The sequence below is a fragment of the Magnolia sinica genome, chromosome 4 (genome assembly GCF_029962835.1).
Source record: "Magnolia sinica isolate HGM2019 chromosome 4, MsV1, whole genome shotgun sequence".
Lineage (NCBI taxonomy): Eukaryota > Viridiplantae > Streptophyta > Magnoliopsida > Magnoliales > Magnoliaceae > Magnolia > Magnolia sinica.
In genome coordinates, this window is record NC_080576.1 from 19,355,260 (window position 1) to 19,377,828 (window position 22,569).

General features: G+C 40.2%; 1 long non-coding RNA gene and 1 pseudogene across 1 annotated transcript; both read right to left on the bottom strand.

Moving 5' to 3' along the window:
• Window positions 1-822: 822 nt before the first annotated feature.
• Window positions 823-1,624, bottom strand: LOC131244069 (AP2-like ethylene-responsive transcription factor ANT; annotated as a pseudogene).
• A 35-nt stretch (window positions 1,625-1,659) lies between these two features.
• Window positions 1,660-2,607, bottom strand: LOC131244397 (uncharacterized). The gene is made up of 3 exons (XR_009170269.1): window positions 2,421-2,607; window positions 2,142-2,254; window positions 1,660-1,753 (listed from the first exon to the last, which is right to left on the bottom strand). It is a non-coding gene; the product is annotated as an uncharacterized LOC131244397 (long non-coding RNA).
• Window positions 2,608-22,569: the final 19,962 nt, after the last annotated feature.

Here is a 22,569-nt window from a genome sequence, read left to right on the forward strand (position 1 = left end):
TAACTCATTCCGGATTGCGAGATACGCCTAATTTAAGGTCCGACGGTCCAGATTACTTCTGTCGTCGACCGGGCCTTTTCTGATCCATCTTGGTCATGTAACTGTCCGTGACCCGCTCTACATCAGCACACCACACTTGTATCTGAAAATGGATGTCTAGACAAATGATGATTCACTTTCATACGTTTAGGAATAGATGAAGTAGTTGGGCTGCATTTGTATGCAAAATTCAAAACAAACAGTTTAAAGAAGAGGAATGAACAAATTGCAATCACATTCCAGAGTGTTCATGATGACCAAGAGTCAATCCCTCAATATCAATGACAATTCATTATTTTCCACTTTGTTCGATTATTAATTACAATTCAAATTGATAATGCATCCAAACACACCCAAACATTAGCAGCAAACCCTTCTTAAATTATGTGTTTTGTTCCACTAACTTGACTTTCCTGATTTCATTATTCACTTATTAATTCAAACTAAAAGTGATGAATCTTGGTATACATTTTGACGAGCACATTACACCAAAATCGTATCGCAGAAAATCAGGAACAGTTGAGAACCGTTTTGGGTACCGTTTCAATTTTTAGAAACGGAATTTTAGGAACGGTTTTAAACCGTTCTGGTGCCAACGGTCACATTTTGGGCACAATTTAAGAAACAGTTTTGAATGCTTATTAATGTTGCCAACGGTCAGATTTTAGGACGGAATTTTAAGAACAATTTTAAAGCCCTTTGTTCATTGTATGAGAGAGAGTGGGGTATGTAATCTACTTGTATTATATGCCAGACAATTACACAAATAGAAGAAAAGGACGATAGAATGATTCACACACATAATAATCTTTTCCTTCTTTACTAGTACACATTTCAATTTCAATTCCAATTTCCAATTTCAATACAACATTTCATTTCTAGGCTTCTATAATCCAACAATTCCTTGCTCTTTTCTAGAATGATCACTGCCTTCAGACATGACATCCGCTACAAATCCTCCTCTTCAATGTCTTCTCGTCCATCCCCCACAACCCGATCGATCTCTTCCACCAGCTTGGCCTGCACATCCTGATGCTTCACCAGGTTCGCCATGATCCACTGCAGTGATGTGGACGTTGTGTCTGTATGAGTAGGATGAAAATCTCTTCCTTCGGCGCCACTTCCAAGGCAGTCTGGTACATGTCATGAGCTGTTAATCCTGTGCTGGAAGTATTGGTGGTGGTGGTGCTGCTGCTGTTGGGCTTGAATCAGCTGCCTGAAGGGCTGGAGAAGGCCTAGAGAATGTTGTTGCCTGCTGTTTTCAGCTTGTGGGTTGTGCTGGTAATACATGCTGTCCAAGCTTAGAGACATAGCTTCCCTGTCAATGGATCCGTACTGGTGGGCTCCCATGGTTGCACCACCCAGGAAATCTTGAAGCTTGGGAGAGGAAGCTGGCATCACTCCTTCCATCAACAAAGAGATAGACATGACTTTATTTTTAGAAGCTGTTTAAAAGAAACTGAAAGGAAGAGATGGAAGAAGAGAAGCATACCTTCACCTTGCTGCGATCTTGTAAGAGCTTCCATGATACAAGGGAGCCATCAGATTTCAGTGGCATTACAGAACTGGAGTAAAGGGTTTCCATCTGAGGAGGAGCTAGAAAGAAGCTGGTTGGAACTGCAGTTGTATAAGAGTAGTTTCCCTTGCTAAAGGGTCCATTGCATTTGCACCAGCTTCCTTAAGGCACACAGATTGCATTGTATCAATAGCATACCTGCCAAAATCACCCATTAACAGGATATCATTACATGCATTTGAAATGATAAAATATATGTCCAGATGGATGTACATAACCTCCAGAAATAGTTTAAACAGCTGGCCTCAAAAATTCATGGGCATCTTCCTCTCCCATGACCAAGAAAACATACAACCTAATAAGTGAATACTAAGTGAACTTGAAATAACTTGCAATGCTCTCCATTTAACACTATCATCCTGCACAAAAGATTTCATTTAAGTTTGTTGTAATGTGATTCATATAAGTATCAAGCTATCGAGTTTACAGTAAAGTTTCAAGCAGCACTCTAGCTCTCTGAGGAATTTCTCATTCAAAATACCAAGTCAAAATAGGTAGAACTCAAATGCATGCAGAATTGGATTACCATTTGATATTAGCAGCAGCAACAGCCAAACAGAGATAATACTGCTTGTAATAAGTATCCAAGGCAAGAGCAGATGGTTCCTTGGCAGCCAAACTTTTAAGCAGCACAGCTCACTGTGAAATATTGATGAAAAGCTACTTATAAACATAATTATGACATCAAAATCCTTAAAAAAAATCAAAAGATAATTATTTTTCATAGTTTTTCTTTTTCTATTAGATCCCAGCAATAGTGACTTAATTTTACTCTATTTAAACAAAAATTCTTAAAGTCAATTACCTTGGATTTAAACTGATTATCCACGAAATAACCTCAACCATGAAAGCAATCGGAGTAACGTTAGCCTTAGATTATTATGAGCTCTTGAATTGTCAGTGCTTCATGCCCTGTGTATCTCCATCGTACTCCTGAATTACAATTAATTGAAATGATAATAAGTCTCCAAATAATAACTTTGGCATTTTTATTGCAGAGTTACTCACACCACCCAAGGTCATTTGGATTTTATGGAACGATGTGTAGTTCATACACGAGTATGTCACTTCACCACCCTTTGGGTTGTTTGTTTCCCAAATTCCTAGGTGTAGATGTTTGTTTAAAAAAGATTTATGGCTGTCAAATACACTAGTCTCTCTTTTCATCAACAATGCAGTTGACCAGTTGTTTACCCAGGTGTTGTTAAACCGAGTGACTTGGGTCTGAGTCCCTGTGAGTTGCATCGCGTTGACCGAGAGCCAATGAGTTGGCTCAAAAAGTCTCACCAAATCTTGACCAAGTCAGTCTAGGAGAGTATTTTCTTAGTTGGTCCAATCAAGAGGGAAGGATCAAATGCGCATCTGATCTGAGTTGCACATATTTGGTCCAATCAAGAGGGAAGGATCAATTTACAGTGATATTCTTAGTATCCATAATGAGGAAGTAGCTCTCAAATTGTAGTTATCGAGCTTGGAATTAACATAAAAACAATTAGTAGCCCTATCACTAATACAATTGCTAGACAGATTATTACAATTGTATTCAATTGATTGCGGAGTCAACAAGAACTACCATACAAACAAAAGATCTTTTGGTGCTTGAAGTTGGATATTTAGTCTTTTGTAACTGTAGAACTTGTTCTTGTTTAATTAAAGGTAAAATTTCCATATTTTTTTACATTTTAAAAAAAAAATAAATTTTAAGGTGGTGAATTGTGAGCCATTTGAGAATATTGATAAGATTGTATGGTTCAAGGATGCTAGCGAGTCCATGGTTGTATATGGTTTGTTTTCATTGTGTGAACCATACAAATAAGGCTTTTTTTTTTCTTTTTTCTTTTTTTCTTTTTTCAGGTGGTGAATTGTGAGCCATTTGAGAATATTGATAAGATTGTATGGTTCAAGGATGCTAGCGAGTCCATGGTTGTATATGGTTTGTTTTCATTGTGTGAACCATACAAATAAGGCCTGCCAATGCATCACGGACTGTCTTGATCAATGCCCATGTGCTCATTGTGATGATGACAAGGTACATCTGCTATGTAGTTCCCTATTGAGAACTCAGTGTTGACTGGAAACCTGAGACAGTGCAACTACCAACATGGAACAAAATCCTCTTATATAGGCGTTAAAAGAATGTATCAAAACCTATCCATGCACATGCATGCAAAGCCTGCTCTTTGAAGTTTGAACAATGGCCTTGGAATGAGCCAGTAATATAATTGGTAACCATGTCGTGCCTTTTCAAATTCATCTTGTTTTCACATTCTAATTAGTTTTTTTTTTTTCAGAAGATATCACATCCCTCTTATGTTGACATTCAAAGTTCATGAATTTAAGATATGCCTGGGTAGGGCCTACAATTTGGACATATAATAGATTGTCATCTAAATGTCATATTCCATGTGTGTCTGGATTTGGTGAACCCTGCATAGAATCATGTAGCTAAACCATACATTTTCATCAAAGAAAGCTTACCAAAAGAACGTAACATATTGCATTATTCTTATACAAATTTAGAGCCATTATACAATCCCGTCCAAACAAAATACAGAAAAGAGATCCAATGGGAATGCATGTCGTGGATGAAGCACAGCTCCAAAATTATATTATCACATTTTCTGTTTGAATTTGATCAAGTGGGCCAGGGACTATCATTTGGTGATCTGAACCATTTGTGGAGGGTTTCATGATGGTTGCCCTACTGCCGAAATATGAAAGACCCTAGCCATTGGACATTCCGAATTTTGCCTCCACAGCGGACCAACCAAACAATAGTCTGCAGAAATAGGCCTAGTAAACATTAAAGAAAGTCAACAATAGTAGGATAGAAAATATATATTCCCCATCAATTTTCAAATGCGGCCCACTTGACGACCTGGCAGGCCCCACAGTTTATATGCCTTTGACCATAAATCAGGCAGGGACTGAGCATTGAGCATGCCCGACATGCACATCAAATGTTGTCCATTGGTCAATGTTAACCTGTCTATTTTTTAGACTTAGCCAACCTATTCTTAGTAAGAAATATTAGACACAACATTAGAACCACTCAATGAACACAAATATCAAATTTAGATCAGCAAATCCAAATCATAAAACTACCTAAAATCAAAGAAAAAAAGCTCCACCTTGTTGAAGAAGGAAGAAGCTCAAGAATATTGGAAGAGTATTGGGGCAAGGAAGTGATGTGTAGAGAGAGAGAGATTGATGGAATGGTTTGGCATTGTTAGAGAGAGAGGAAGGGTAGTGTGGGAAGATTCGAATTTGGGGGAGAGACAAAGGCCATTTTCAACTCATTTTTTCCTCACGGAATCCGTTTTCCTGTTGCAATTATGTTTTTAAGGCTTGTGATCCATTTATTTTTATGTGTGTGATCCATTCAAATGGAACATTCATACATAGACTAAGGGGGGTCATTTAGATGCATGTAACAAGTTACGCCTAAAAGTGAGTTTCAGGTATAAGTTGCTTATAGATTAGTGAAATCACTTCTTCTTCTTCTTTTCTTATCTGGATTTCAAATGCACTTAAAAGCCGTGACTTACTTGTAACCCACTTATAGGTGAAAGTCCTGTCCAAACATCATCTGCAAGTGAGTTACCCATAGACCCTTTACAACTAATAAAACTTACAAGCATCTAAACGATCCCCAAAGGTGCATTTGAGAGCCTTGTTAGTTTAGATAGCAATAATTTGTCTAATATATTAGAAATGATGAATTTGTCTTGGCACTCATATTAAGGGACTTACTTCCCCTTCAAATTGGAATTCTATGTAATCACAATTAGGTCAATGATGTAGGACAATTAACCATCAAGGGTCTCCTTGTAGACGTACATTAGGCAATCTGATGTCCTCTAAACTAGTGATGATTGTGGTTGACATAGAGGAATGCCTTTATAGTGTCATATGAAAGAAGCCTACCCTAGGAATGTTTTCCAACCCTAGACCAAGATCTTGGGAACTAAAAAAATATATTAGAAATAAATTCGAAAACAACTCAATTGATGAAAATCATGAACAATAATGTATTCAAAATTAAGGAATTACATGTACAAGGTATGCAAGAATTTCTTGTCTTCAAAATGAATGCGTAACAAATTCAATGGGAAGGATCAGCTGAACTTTATCATGGCGGTGCATGCATCCACGCTTGAACTATCCCGTCGGGTCCAGTACTTGCGATCAGTCCTGAAGGTTCGAGACTAAAGTCCAATCCATGCACTGGTCCATGATGATGTTGGTATGTGGTGATCAGTGGTTACCTACGCCTGGACCGTAATCCCACAAAATAACGTCAGATTGATCCGTGCCAGCTGCAATTTCGTCGGGCCAATGTGGGGAGAACACCTTGCAGATTGGATTGTGGTTGGCCTGATCGAAGGTTTGGACAGGTTCTTCGATCCGCCTAATGTCCCAGATTTTCACATAGCTCCTGCCCCGTGTGGCGGTGACAAGGAATTGAACCTATCCCAAATTCATCTTACAATAAAAATCCTCATGGAGTATCACTCTCGAGAGTGTGGCAACTTTTAAAATCACATAGCTCTGCTTCCTCCAAGAGAGAACCATTCCAAGAAAAAGAGAGACAAGATCATTGCCTCCACCTCCTCCAAGAGAGATCAACTGTTCCAAGAAAGAGAGAGACAGAGCACATTAGCCATAGAATTATTGACTATATTTTTTAAAAAAGAAATTTAAAACACTAATCAAGATCATTTCGATAATTCTCTCCCTCAAGAATCACCAGTCATAGGAATTCTTCGTAAAATTAAAATTTATTATGAGTTTTCACATAAGAAATTTGAAGAGAAATTAATTATTCATATTTATAAAAGTATAACATAAATAGTTGGTTTCTGCACGTACTATTTTTTAGTTCACTCCAACATCTTAGTTTGCTTAAAGAGAACAACTTGATTAACAATATCTAAATGCATTTATATTAATATTATAATATTAAAAAAAGTAAATCATCTAAATTTGAATTAAAAAATTGAAATAAGTAGTAAATGAATTACTCATATGGTTATATAGCTATTATATCACACAAACTTCATGAATTAGGTTAGTGAGCAAATTTCATGAATTAGGTTAGTCATCACATACAATCAACATGATACACTAGCCAACATGTGTGATAATGAGTCTATCATGGTCATTTAACCATTACTAGCCAACATGTCTGATCAATGAGTCTATCATGGTTATTCAACCATTACTGCACGTAGTTATATGAGTAGGGACTGGATAATGTAGAGTTACAATATAACTAGATATAATCATCTTACGTTGAACAATGTGGGCTTGGCCACCGGGCTTGGGCAGACCCTAACCCTGCCAGTTGACAGCCGCAACTGCATTCACATCTTTTATCTGAAACCGTCCATCAGGTCCAGTCTACTCTTATTATGCTACTGTTTAAAAATCATAGCAATAGGAAGGTCCTGAAAATGAACGGAGTAGATTAAAAAACCTGAACGCAGTGTAGACGGGTGTACATATGGGTGAAGGTTTATCCAAATTTGGGGGGTCCCCCAGGCCACATTCAACTCTATTGTGTTGCCCACCTGGTGATTCGATCACTTGACTTGTGGACCAGAGATATGTTATTTTAGCTAGGAGGCGAGAGTGGATTAGGTGCGGCCCTGTCCGTCCGTTTTGCCAGATCATTTTAGATCATTTTAGGGCATGGAGGCTAAAAATGAAGAAAATCCAAGTCCAAAGTGGACCGTACTGTAGGAAACAGTGGTGATTGAACGCTCCACCATTAAAAAATTACTGGGGCCCACTTTAATATTTCCATAATGTTTATTTGCCATCCAACCTGTTGATAAGGTCACGTTAACCTAGATGATCAAAACTCCTGTACCCTATTAATGATCACCACTGTTTTCCTATGGTATGGACCCACTGTTTTCCTGTACCCTAAAATGATCTGAAAAATGGACGGACGGCGTGGATATAGAATACATATATGGAGGTCGGCCCCAAGGTAAGGGGTAGATATAATGAAATGTAAGAGGATCAACATAACTTGCATGTAAGAGACTAAGTGGATAATTATAACAGGTAGTTTAATTTAGAACAGTTTTGAACACTTTAGTGACTCACCTGGATGAAGGGAAGATGCATGAATCAGACTGATCAGAAATTCAGGCAGGCCACAGTGTGATTTTGGAGATTTTAAGGGAAGTTTGATATTCTTCCCATTAATGTGTCCCATATGATTTTCTTATCATTCTAATATTTTTTATGTACGATGAGAATAAGGTTTACCACCTGATTGACGAATCAGATTTCAATATATGAAATGGTGGCCCCACCAAAATTCAGTGTTTTAGATGATTCCGGTCCAATGAGAAATAGGAAACAATGGGAAATTCAACAAACAAATCCCAACTAATTGAAGGTTGAATCATTCAATAAACTTGACTTGTGGGCCACAAATAGGGGAAAAGGACAAACACCCACTACAAAACTATTCCAATTGTGAACTACTTTAGGCAAGTATATTCCATCTAGCACATTTATAAAGGACTCCCCATGAGGATGAAGAAACACCCCCTTGTGATTATGCCCATCTGAAACTAAGGTGAGCCTAATGTTGCCAAATGACATAAGTAATCATGTGCACGATCCAAGGATGAAGAAACACCCCTTATGACTAGGCCCATCCAAAGCTGTGGTGAACCCAATGTTGTCAAATGGCATAAGCGAAAAGATTTTATTTCCTTCAATTATTATATATAACCATAATTGTCAATAACACAACCCTTCCAAATAATTCTTTTAAATAAAAAAAATTTAAAAAAATCAAGAATACACACACACACACACACACACACACACACACACACACACAAAAAGACTATAAATATAAGGAATTGTGTTTTAAAGTTTTATTAGAATCTTAAGCTATGATAAGTCAACTAACAATTACTCAAATAATTGCATATGCTAAACATGTATATATATATATATATAAAAAAAAAAAATTTATTGATATCATGTTAAGAGAAAATGAGAGTAGAAGAGTAAGAAAGTTGAGACTAGAAAGAACGAGAGATGAGACTATTAGAGTAAGAGAAAGAGAGAGTAATAAAATTGTGAAAATACAACGGGTGTGAGTGCCTATCTATAAGTAAAAAAAAATTAAAAATTAAAAGAAAATGAAGCAAAAAATAAGCTCTAACAGTTAGAAATCCAACAGTTGGGAGATTATACCATCGCACAATGTTTACGCAATTACATAGCTATAGAACTATGACTTACGTGGTCGGATATTTTTCCGTGTGACCACATAAACCCCAACAACACAATAACCACATACGCTACCATGACATGTAGTCCCAAAATGCATAACTCATGGCATAAGCAATTATGTGATTGAATATCACAACATCAAATGAAAGACACCACATAATTTCAAAGGTTTTAGCTGGGCATGATTTTACATTTTTACCTTGGGTGTGGCCTACTTGAGTTTTGATCTCGCTAACTTACGAGCTTGTGGTATAATAGAAAACAGCAAACTGATGCTCAGTTCAAATGCAGCAGACATGTCAGAATGGACCCCACACAAACTTTTTCTCACAATTAAGTTATCATATTCTTGAATCTTGATTACATGTGATCTAGCATTGAGTGTATGACGTGAGCAATAACGTGTTGTGCTCGGTGTATTGAGTTGGACTCGGCTTCAAGACCAATTTGTTACCTACCAGTGTTCAATGTGTTGAGTTGGAATCCGCTCAGAGACCAATTTTCTTATCATTGCCTGATTTGATATGATCAATATATTATGCTAGTAGGTTAGTCTCGTAAGTGACCCTTATGCTCTCAGCTACTCACCTTTGCATGTAGGAAAATGAGATCAAGGATCACTACTTGAATGTATAATACGAACCATCATAATTAATGTGGTTGAGCATGCACTACTACGATTCGTGATTTGAACTTGATAAGAGAAGTGTGTATATGCTAACAAAGTGATTTTAGATCAGGGATTGTCTCCATTCGGTATGGTCATACAGGTCTAGGGGATGCTTGGAGAGCTTTGGAGTTTGTGCGCTAGTGAAATGGTCGCTTAGCATACAAACACCTGTATGTAGAGACATTGGTATCATGATTGGTCCCATGTTCCTGATTCTTGCTCTATGATAGGATGTCGGTCAATATTGCTAGAGTGGACGAGGCTAGTTATATTACCCACCACGGGATTGCGTGGGAGAAATTTGAAATGGATGAGAAAGAATGGTAATGCAATCAATCCCTAGTTGGGCCATCACTTGACGCGGCCCCATGTGTGGGGCCTATATAACCTCTCTCAGCGCGGTCTTATTTTTGGAAAAAGCCATGCAATCTTTTTTAGGTGGAAATCACGTAATCCTATTTTTGAAAAAAAAAACTGTGCAACTCAATTTCGAAAAAAAGCTGCACAACCCTGTTTTGGATCACACAATCTTGTTTCTTGATAAAGTTGTACAACTCTATTTTAGAAAAAGCCGCAGTTACCTTCTTTCGTGACCGTCCTAATATTTGAGGTGAGAGAACATGGGATGAGGTAAGTTATGTATGTTATCTAGGGCATATCCACTCGCAAATTGAACGGGACCATGTTGTCGGCATAATACTTCCACCGTCGGATAGGAGATGTAAATTGACTTGTCTTCACGCATGTGGTTGATTTGAGCGGGCTACCAAATATCGTGTTTTAGCTCCCCAAATTGGTTACATTGCTTAGCCTATAATAATAATAAAATTAAATAATAAATGCCACACTATACGCTTGTACATCCAATAGGGCTTGGACCTGGTCCATGGCCAATGCTTGTACATCCAATAGGGCTTGGGCCTGGTCCGTGGCCAATCTCTACCATTAACTTTCCTTTTAAATCCATCTACACTATGGTGGCCTATATATGTTAATGCACTAATTTTTGTATCTTGTTTGTTAATCACGTGAGTCATTGTGTCATGTAGTCGGTTGAGCCTTTGAAAGCTGAAGACCGAAAACACAATAGTACAAGAGCATCAAGGAGCGAAGAACAGGTAAATGATGTGCCTTGGTGACCATAACCCTTGAACCTATAGATAATCTTGGCTTAATAGGTAAACTTTATTAATCATTCCTTAGCCTTAGGAACCTAATTGGAACATAATAAGTAAGGTTGGAAGATGTTCGAAGCTGCTATAAAAACATACGTCCAAAACAGCAGATTTCGAGTGGTGCTCAATCCCATCGAGCAAACCTCGGGAGTCTTCGATGGCATTGAAAATTCCCTTGATGTCATCTAAGGGAAGTCAGATATGTCCAGCAAGAAATTCATATTTTATCGATGGCATCGAAACTTACTTCGATGCATCGAAGACCACTTGATGGCATCGAATAGAGATTGGGTTAGAGATAGAAATTGATGAAGAGGATACTTGATGCAAGACATGAAATTTAAGTATAATGTGCAAGAATTCAGGCTTAAATCATACCAATTCAGAAACAATTACACAAATTCTACATCCCACATGATAGTCCAAACATTCAATGAAAGGGGAATCTATGCGGGTCCAGGACGACACAGGCTAGGGCTGGACCAATAAAAATTATAAGGCAAATGATGTCAAAGGGAAATAGAAATCAACCACACATGCATAAGAATCAGTCCATAATCCAAGGGATTCCCTAATTTCAATTCAAGGAACCCTGGGGTGAAAAAAAAGGAGTAAATAAATTAGGGCTAATGCAAACTAAGGCTAGGGTTTAGAAAATAGGAATGAAGAGAGGAAAACCTGACCCGGAGAAAGCTCATGCGTGCAAATGGTGACCCGGAGCTGACGTACGTGTGCGTGTGGGCTGACCACATGTGTGATGGAAGCTCACCTCCCCAAAGTGACACCTTGGCCTTAGTCGGTCGGGGGGGACCTTCAATCCCTCCAAGTTTGACGATGATCCGACATAAGGTCGAGGCGTAGTGTTCCGCCAAAGTTTCAGCCCTCCTACAAGTCTAGATTATGGAAGCTGGTTGTAGGGGGATGAATAGCTGCAAAGGCTGGGAATTTTAAAGCAATAATGATGATAAAAGATGAGGTATATGGATGGGAGAGGATAGGGAAGGATGGAGATAGATGTGGCTTCACACCACGTAGTTAGCCCTTCGAAAAGGGAGGGCTTCGCACCCACTTTTGAATACTTCCACAACTCACGAAGAAAGTAGAAAAATAAAGCAGGACTTTTTTATTAAGCTTGAATGAATGAAAAGAACTACAAGGGGTGCCTATTTATAGGGAAAACCCTATACCCCAAAAAATCGCACCATGTGCGCAACCTATTACTTGGCGATGAAGTAAACTAAAATAAAAACCAAAAAAATAAATCTAAAGTGTTCACAATGTTCTAAATAATAACAATAAGCAAAACCTAAAATATGAAATCAATTCGACGAGTGGGCCATGATCATAAGTTCCCATGATGGGCTTTTCTTGACTATCGGGCCCATCCTTTTGAACCAAAACTTCGTCTTCTAGCTAGGAGGCCCTCCCTGGACGTCGTCATCGAGCCAGATCGATGGTGGGGCCTTCCTTCTGCGTACGTACATGCGTAGGGGGTGTGCGTGCACGCGTGCACATGATGTCCCCATCAATTCTCCCTGGCTACAAAGATTTCGCCATTGGCGAAATAAAACTCTTGAACCGATCCAGGATGTCAAGATCAAGTCTCTAAAGCTCCTCGTCAGTGAGCCACGTGCTGTCTGAAGCTGGGCGTGACTTCCATTTAACCAGGTACTTCTGAAACCTGCCGTTCGACGTGGATATTATCTGATGGTCCAGAATATCCTCTATTTCCTCTCTAGGAGTGGGAAGGGTAGGTATGTGAGGTAGAGGCCGAGAAAATGGGTCGGGAAGGGTAGGTATGGGACATACTGGCTGGGAAGATGGGTCAGGACAGGTAGGTATGGGAGGTAGAGGCTGGAAAAATGGGTCAGGACGGGTAGGTATGGGAGGTAGAGGTTGGAAAAATGGGTTGGGAGGGATAGGTATGGGACGTAGTAGTTGGGAAGATGGGTCGGGACGGATAGGTATGGTAGGTAGAAGTTGGAAAAATGGGTCGGGAGGGGGCCATGGATCAATAAAAAGGTCTGATGAATCATGACGGTTAGGCAAAAGGCTGAACAATGCATCAATGCCCCTTGAAATGTAACTAGATCCTCCACATTGAATGTGGAGCTAATTCCCATGGAGGGTGGAAGATTTGCCACATACGCATTAAGACCGTTTCGTTTTATAATTTTCACGGGTCCAGCACTACGCGCGTGTAACTTACGAACGGCCCCCGGAGGATACCTCTCGAGCCTGATGCGGACCATCACAGAGTCCCTTACATTGAATTCTTTGAAACATTTATGCTAGTCTATAGAAAATTCGTAATGTTCATTACTAGTAGTGATCTTCTGCCTGATTTCTTGATACCATGAATAAATGTGATGCACAAAAGACTCTGCAGGCTCTGACGGCCTATAGGACAGTGACATAGGGACAAGATCAATAGGTTTCTCAGGTTTATAACCAGTAATGACTTCATAAGGACTGAGACCTATGTACCTATTGACAGAACTATTAAACGCAAACTCAGTTATAGGTATTACAGTGTCTCATGTTCTGGTGTGCTCTATATCCCTCCTAGGGGGAGACTCATCCGGTAGATCATCAGGAAAGACATCATGAAACTCATCCACTACCGGAATGACCTCAGTAGGTAACTCTACACTAGCCTCTGGTGCACTCTCTCTAGCCACGAGGCCGCACATATTGTACCCCTCAAAATAATGATCTTGATGTCCATCATGGGGTAGGGGTACGGGTGCACGCCCATGACTGATTCCTTGGCCACCTCCATTCATTGGTTTATCTTCCTGGGCACCTGCCTAAGATTGGCCATCTTCCCTAATGGTGGGGTTTGTCCTGAGGGAGGCATCTATTTGGTCAATGCGTTGATCTATGTCTTGTTCCAAGCACTTACCCGAAGACTCGATCTGCTGGGACAGCTTGTTTAGTGACTCTAACAGTTGTTCCATGTTTAATGTAGGGTGCTAGCCAAAACCATGACCCGTACGTGTGGGCGTACAACTTGTAACTCCACCTAAGAACTTTCTATGACGACTATATGGGACTAAATGATCCTATGAGACTCTATATGAGGGAAACTACGCAGTGCTACTAAAATCTAGCAATATAGTTGTCAAAATAAAGGAATAACAGAAAGTTACAGCAATATAAATTGTTAACTTCTTGCTAACAGAAATTTCAGCAACTAATATTAGGGACTATGGACTCCTAAAAGCTACATATGATGAACTGAATGCATGATGGACTCAAACAAACTAACCCTAAATATGTAATGTATTCCCCCATAAGAACCCTAAGCTTTGATACTAAATTTGATGCAGAACATGAAATTCAAGTATGATGTGCAAGAATTCAGGCATAGATCATACCAATTCAGAAACAATTATACAAATTCCACATCCCATATGATAGTCCAAACATTCAATGAAAGGGGAATCTATGCGGGTCTAAGCCGACACAGGCTAAGGCTGGAACCCTAGGGTGAAAAAAAGGGACAAATAAATTAGCACCGAAACAACAACCTGGCAGACCACATGACCTCGAGCCACAATCGCCACTGCAATTGCATTGTCCATGTTTACTGACACGCCTCGACTCCCACGCTGGCTGCCATACTTAGCATTTATAGTGGAATGGTTCAACCTAATAATTCCCAACCTACTTTCCGAGTCCATGCGTCTCACTCGAAAGTAGTGGGACTTATTGTTGGGTGAAAAATGGAGCTGGTCATCACATAGGGTCGATCCAATAATCAGCCCGGACCAGTAGCTCAAGCTCGACAAGGATCGCAAGGTCCTCTTAGATTGGAAAAGCTGAAGCTCCACAAGGAACGCAAGGTCCTCTTAGATTAGATAACTAAGAACCGTATCGACCTTTCTCAGACTGCTTGAAAGATAACCACTGGCAAGCCAACAGGCCGATCATAAGGTAGGACACGCGGCCATAGGTCGGCGTGACCATAGATCGGCTATAGGTCGGCACAACCATATCTCGGCCCAATCTCCGACGAAATTCAAAACCACTGGTGTCGACTATCATCGAGATCTCCGACCTTCAAGTAGCTTGGCAAACTCATCTCTAAGGAGCCTCCGTTCATCCGACCTATACTATAGGTCGGCTAAGTTGATTGATCCCCAACCAATGACTGATCTTATCTAACAGAAAGGCTCGAGATCTCCTCCAAAGATCTTGAGGGCATAAGATTGGAATCCCCAGGGTCATGGGGATCCCGATCCCTTAGGTATTCCAACTCCATTTGTATCTAGTGAAACTACGAAAAATCCTCCAACAGTATGGTCATCCCTCTATTATAAATAGAGACCCCCTAATGGTGAAAGGTACATAACAAGCACCCTAGACCCATCACTCTACGCTATCTTTATTCAAAGACCTGGATTCCTGACTTTGGCATCGGAGGGTCCCCTTCACTAGCCAGGGTCTCCTTTGTCGTTTCCTATTAGAGCTAGGCATAATCCGACCCGATCTGATGGATCCAAACCGATCTGATCCGAATCGAAGGCCAGGATGGGGTCAGATCGAATTGGCACAGTCAGATCCGACCGTTCATCGGAATGAGTTTGGATCAATGTCAATCCGGACTGATCCGATCCGACCCGATCTGATCCACACAATATTCATTCAACACTATTTCCTGTAATGTTGTCCACTTGAGATTGGGATATACCTCATTTTTTGTTTAATGTCATAAAATGATCTAGAAAATTAGATAGATGACATGGATGAAAAAAATACATCATGGTGGGTCCGCATAGCACTAACCATCAGCCATTGGCCAGTGGCAGGGGAGTAGCCAATCCCTCCTCTCAGCTCGTGGCTTGAGGTGCATCGAGCACCGAGCTCTGACATGGACAAAAGGGAATGGTTCTATGCGATCGAGTTGTGTGGGCCCCACCGTGATGCATGTTGAACATCAACACCGTGCATTTGATGGGTCCCCTTTAAATTATGGGATATCCCAAAAATCAGTCGTATATGGAACTCAGGTGCGCCATACCATCTAAAATCATGTGAAGACAATCCTAAAACATATAAAAGAACTTGGTGGGGCCCAACTAAAATTTGAATGCATCTGAAACTTGGTCTGACCCCTCATCTAAGTGGGACACACATAATGGATGGTCTGGATTTGTGAACCACACCTCAGTGGGCCTAAAAAATGATCATGAATGTTTTAATGGGAGGGTTACCTGTAACCCTCTCAACATTGTACGTGATTGAAGCGGCAGCCTGGCAGGTGTACCAACGCACTAGGCCGGTTGATGTATTGATGTTAGCAAGTTATGTGCATCCCATCATGAGGTATGTGTTATATCCAAACCATCCATCCATTTGGCGGGCTAGTCTTAAGGCTTGAGCAGTAAAATAAGAAAGATCTAAAGATCAAGTGGACCACACTGCAAAAAGTAGTGGGGGGTTGAACGTCTACCATTGAAATAGACTATTCGATCCGAACCGTACCCAACACGATCCGACTCAGTTTCCTTGACCAAGTCGGACTCGATTCGGGTTAGGCCAGCAGTACAATGGATCGGATCGAGTCAGAAGACCTAGACTCGGTCCCGGATTGTATCGAGTTTGGGTCAGGGCATTAAAAGTTTCGAACCGAGTCAAGTTGGACCCAATCCGGTCCGACTCGACCTGATGCCACCTCTATTTCCTATGCAAGTACACAAAGGTTCAAGAAGGGTTCATCTAAAAACTAGCATTAACAGTTTGACGCCGTCTATGGGAACCGACATTAGACCACCTAAGTCTCAAAATGCTACCGTTCTCTACCACTTAACACTACACTCAAACTTCTAAAGAGCACTTATAAAAAGAAAGATGGAAGGCATGAGAACACATGGAGAGAGAGGGGAACAACAGAGGGAAGGTAAATCATAAATGAACCCTACCTTTTACCCTTGCCTCCTCACACAAAGAGGGCATCACCTTGCTTTCCAAAACCCCAAACAAAGCCCCTACTTGAAAGCCAAGGGATGGGGAGAAGAGAAGGAGAGAAAGAGAACTTGAAAAGGAAAAATGGAAGAAAGAAAGAAGAGGATTTGGAAATGCCACATTCTGGAACAAGCCACCGCTAGCCGAAATATATAGAGGAAGAGGCTACACTCTATTACCCAGCACATGGAAGAAACCAACGGGCAAAGGAAGGACCGATGACAACCAGATTGTTCCAGTCCCCCTTGTTGATGAGACTTGGCCTACCCCTCTCCCTTGGGAGGAGAGGGACCTTTAGAAGACCTTGTAAGGAATCTTGCATGGATTATCCATTGTGAGGTGATGAAAAGAAAGAAAAGAGAGTAAATGATGTGAAATTTTCAAATTTTGATCCAAATTCAAATAACTAATGAGAAATTGGAAGGGTGATGTGGATGAAAAGAGAAAATCCCATGCATTTCAAATTTCACAAAAATCCATTCCCAATAAAATCTAGCATCAATCGTGATCGTCGATTTGTGATTCGATGAACTAGATCCATTTCAAAAAACTCAAAATACCAGCATCAATCGCGACCGTTAACTTGCGATCCAATGAACTAGATTCTTTCATTAAAAACTAGTATCATCGCGATTGTTGATTCGCAATCCAATGGACTGGATCCTTTTGAAAAAGTCAAAATACTAGCATCGATCGTGATCCTCAACTCGTGATCCGATGGACGGAATTCTTTTAATAAAAACCAGCATCAATCACGATTGTCCATTCGCGATCTAATGGATTAGATCCATTTCAAAAAACTCAAAATATCAGTATCGATTACAACCGTCAACTCGTGATCCAATGGATTGGATTGTTCCAATAAAAATCAGCATTGATTGGATTGTCGATTCGTGATCCAATGGACTGGATCCTTTTCAAAATACCTAAAATATCAGCATCAATCACGATCATCAACTCGCAATCCGATGGACTGGAATCTTCTATTAAAAACTAGTATCAATCGCAACCATCAACTCGCGATCCAATGGACTGGATCATATTTCAAAAACACAAAAACATCTCCCCAGAGAACCACAAAATGCATGGGACGACGGATCCGAACGACAGACTCAATTGGTCGCAAATCGAAATCCTGACCATCATCCACAGACAGATCTGTGGTCAGAGCTAATCACAAACAACCTTCCGGATCAGCCCAAAAACAATCATCTGATTACCCTGTGAGACGATGAAACCAATCAACCATCTCTAATCGGAATCTTGATTACAACCACTAATTGGACTTGCATAAAAAAACCATCCTCAACAGATCTCAGTCCCGATTGCGACAACCAAAATCCAAGAAATAAAATACAAATCTTCAAAAGCCATAATCCCTAATTAAGTCAATCCCTATCATGACCAACATGCGCATTAACCCCTCACATATTTTCAATAAAAACCAGCATACTTGACGTCCCATAGGCATCTCCAATGGAGATGACTAGTAATTGGACCTATCTCAAAATTATCTTGCGATAAAAATCCCCATGGAGTATCACTCCCCAGAGTGGGGAAACTTTTAAAATCACAAAACATTTTCAAAATAAAGTGTTATACTTTTGAGGCACTAAGAGAGCTTCCATATCTCTCGGTAGGAGTCAGCGCAAAATCAAACAAGATCTGATATCTCACGGTTTCCCTAATGGTTATCGGATCCGAATGCACATCAAAATATGATTAGATTGAACTCCGGTGTCAGCTCCATTATATCAAATGCTAATGCTCTGAAAAGATGATAGGCCAAGACTAGTCAGAAGAAATAATTCAAATAGGAGAAAAGGACAACTTGTAAACTAAGTGTCAAAACTAGAAGATTGCATGAAAAAAGGTCACTCGCACATACCTAGGCGTGGATGCTTGCGGAATTTGATCGAGTCCAAGTTGGCATAGTGTGTTCCGTGTAAGGCTGCAGAAAGCGAGGGGCAGTTAACCACTTTGACGATCAAACAAAACAAGTACTCATTGGGGGATCTGGGAAGCAACAAATAATCCAGTACCGGGTCAGTATCCTCATAAGGCTGCAAAACGCACAGGGGCTCTACTGTACTTTTTCGATGTTAGTACCGACCATGAGTGGAATGATTATGATTGGTGGCCCATGTAGGGACAATTGCAACGTTTTCCTTAAACCCTTGTGATATGTGTGAGTTATCTATTTCTTGGTAACCATTTGACATAGACACAAAGGAAGGCAACAAATCTATATGCAATTCATGACTGATTGGCAAAGGCGGGGTGTCCACTTGCATTGGCATTCGGTTACACACAACCTTTGCCAAAGAGGGGCATCTGTAGACACCCCACCCCAGGCTAATAAGCTGATTGAGTTTTAACTAATAGATAGACAACCAAACCCTAATCATAAACCCTAACCCTAGAAGCATAAACCTTAAGAACCCCAGTCATAAACTCTAAACTCAACCATGCAACCCAACTAACCTAGCCAACCCAGTCAACCTAACCATAAACCCTAAGAACCCAAAACCTTGAATCCTTGAGTCGGCTCGATGAGTCAACTCACCCAATTAATTCACCTAGTTGGCCAACCCAATCCAACAACACGATCAACTCACCTAGTTATACCCCAAAACCAAGAACGAACCCAAGCCCAATCGGAAAATGGTTGAAACCTCAAAGCAACAACCCTCACAACATAGCCTCCGCACGCTTGGAGGAGGTTGTCTACCAAAGCAGAGAATGCAAGTGGGGACCGGCGGCAGCACCATCCACGCTGCATGCCCCCTCTTTGGGGCACCGTCCCTCAAGCATGTGAAACTCACCTGTTTCGAACATCAAGTATGCAATTGAAGTGCATTTACTTTTATGTCCATCTCCTTATACAAAATTACCCTTTTACCACCTCATCCAACCCATGAGATGATGTCATGTGGCAATCTCCAATCCTAGCCCTTCAACCATTTTTTACCCCTAGGATCACCAAGAATTACCAGAAAATTGGGTTGGAGACTATAAATAATCCTCTCCCCTTCTCATTTCAAGACACACTCAACATTAAAGAGAGCACACCCATCAGTAAACTATCCTTCCACCAGGGAGAGTAAGAGTGAGAGAGCCCAACCCTAGTGTAGCCTAGCCTAGCCAGCGTCCAAATCTCTTGAGCCACTTAAGTTCAAATCTGAGTCACTCAATCTAGCATTGCGACGGTACCGTTCATCCAACCATTCAAATAAGTGCATTATCATCAAATAAGTGCATTATCATTATGCAATATTCATTCCTTTCTCAACCCCCTGTTCTTCATATACATCAACATTATAGTGTATTTTCATCATTTTCATGCATCTAACTGGCGGGTGTATGCTCTGAGGACTACCGATATAATTGGATCTTGCCCATTAGAAACCTTAGCCAGTTTGCCATCATTTTAGCATATACATTGCATTCCATCATTTTCTTGTATCCGACTGGCGAGCATATGCTCTAAGACCTGCCAATATAATCGCAACAAGTCCACCAGAAACCTTAGCTGGGTGGTCTTCGTTTTATCATAAACATCAATACAGCATCAAGCATCCTATACATATATACTTTATTCCTTACACTTGATCATTTTGAATATATTCATTACATTCCATCGTTTTCTCATATCTAACTGGCGGGCATATGCTCTGAGACCTGCAGATATAATTGCAGCAGGTCCACCAGAAACCTTAGCCGGTTGGTCGTCGTTTTATCATAAGCATCAATACAACATCAAACATCCCATACATATATACTTTACACCTTATATTTGATCGTTTCAAATGTATGCGCTGCGACTTACCGATATAGTCGGATCCTAACCATCATAAATTCAAATCGATAAATCAATTGTATCATTACATCACATTACATTTTTTGCTTGCGAGAACTACCCTTATTTTTCATAAATTAGTTAGATCTTGTGAAGTAAAGACCGTACATCCGTAGGGGTAGAGTAAGTGCCTAACACATTCTCTTTATATAAATGCGGTCCCTTAGAATCTCTGGAACGTAAAATGCGAGTCATCTTAAGGTAAGGATCTTAAGGTTCTCAATCTTAAGCGTTTATATGGGGTCTAACTGACTGTAGAGTCGTAACAATTGGCTATTGGCGACTCTGGTCAAATATAACACTTTTACCCCCATTACAAAAGCCCTCGAGCGAGACAACCAGTGGAAAGAAGAGAGTAGATCTCCTGTACCTTCAGAAAATTCACCCTCCATCATCCACAGAGGCGCACCAATCCAACACCTACTGCTTTACAGGCATTACCATTGCCCATAAACACTTGGCCTCCATCACAGTCACTGTAACTAGAATCAACTCCGATGAGGGGTCATGTGGTACGAAGCCCCCTGTATCCAAAATCCATTCTTCATTGAAGTACCCAGATTTTGATGTGGTCAGCACGTCACTACCATTCGTTTCCTCATTGGATTCTGCAGTGTTGGCTTCCCTAGAATAACTATCTGAATTCTCTTTTCTCAACTTAGGATTCGAACAATCATTCTTCATGTACCCCAACATGCAACAATTCCAGCACTTCAACTCGCATCTGCCCTTGCCCTTGGATTTGGACTTCGATCGCGAAGATCCACTGTCTCGCTCAGAATTTCTTTCCCTAGTGACTAGTGCATCTGTAGAAGCACCCACATCACCACTTTTCTTTCTCATCATTTTTAATAGTCATTCTATCGGTGCACATAGAGTCCTTAAATAACTCATACGAAGCTGTGAGAGAATTCAATAGGTTACATGCCCGGTCCTCATCTTTCATCTCTTATACATCCAACAGTTTGCAAATTAACGTATTAAAGTTAATAATGTGGACCTCAACGTCAACCCCATCTACCATTTTCAGATTGAATAACTATAGCTTCAATTACAAGCGATTCTCAAGAGATTTCCTCGCATAAATAGCCTTTAATTTCACTCATGTACTTGCAGCAGTTTTCTCTCTCATGACATTATAGATGACCCCATCCATTAAGCACAATTGAATACATGTTCTAGCTTTATTATTGATCTTGTTCCATTCTTCTTATGTCATAGATTCTGTTTGCTTTTCAAGAAGAACTTCGTCTAATCCTTGCTGAAATAGGATACTGTTCATCTTAACTTTCTATAGTTCAAATTTGTTTTTATTGGAGTATTTTTCTACATCGAACTTTGGGTTATATGCCATTAATACGTTGCTTTCAGATTCGATTTGCTTCCAACGTTATCTTTAATACAACTTGTTAGAATTGCAAAAACACCTAGAGACAAATCAAGTAAAGTACAGCCAATCGCACAACTAAGTCCAAACAAGAATAATCCGAATTTTGTGCAGAAAAACCCTTTCAAGAAAAAACCGTGGCACAAAGTGGCGAGCAATGCACTATGAAAGTGGAAATCTTAAGAGATAAAGCCTTACCAATTTGAACAAGCCTCGAATTTACTTCATAAGCCCTAGTTATGCCCTTGAAATCTTAGGAATGATTTAAAAAGCCCTAGTACACCTCTCTCTCTACTAAATCCTAATTATACTGGATATATATAATGTTACACGCAGAATAGGAAACAACTTGGACGCTTACACAATTCTGCGCACATCTTTGATGGGACCTTCGATGGCATTGACACCCCCTCGAAGATCTGTTGATGGCATCAAACTCCTTCGATGCCATTGAGTAACAACACCAAAAAAGTTCCAGCAACCAACATGGAATTTTTGAATTTTCTCAATGGGATCGCTCTTCTCTCGATGGCACCGAGTGGTCTGTCAATGGCATCGACAAACTCAGTTAATAACAGATTTAAGACATCAACAACATGATGAATGGCCCACATCCAAGGTGAA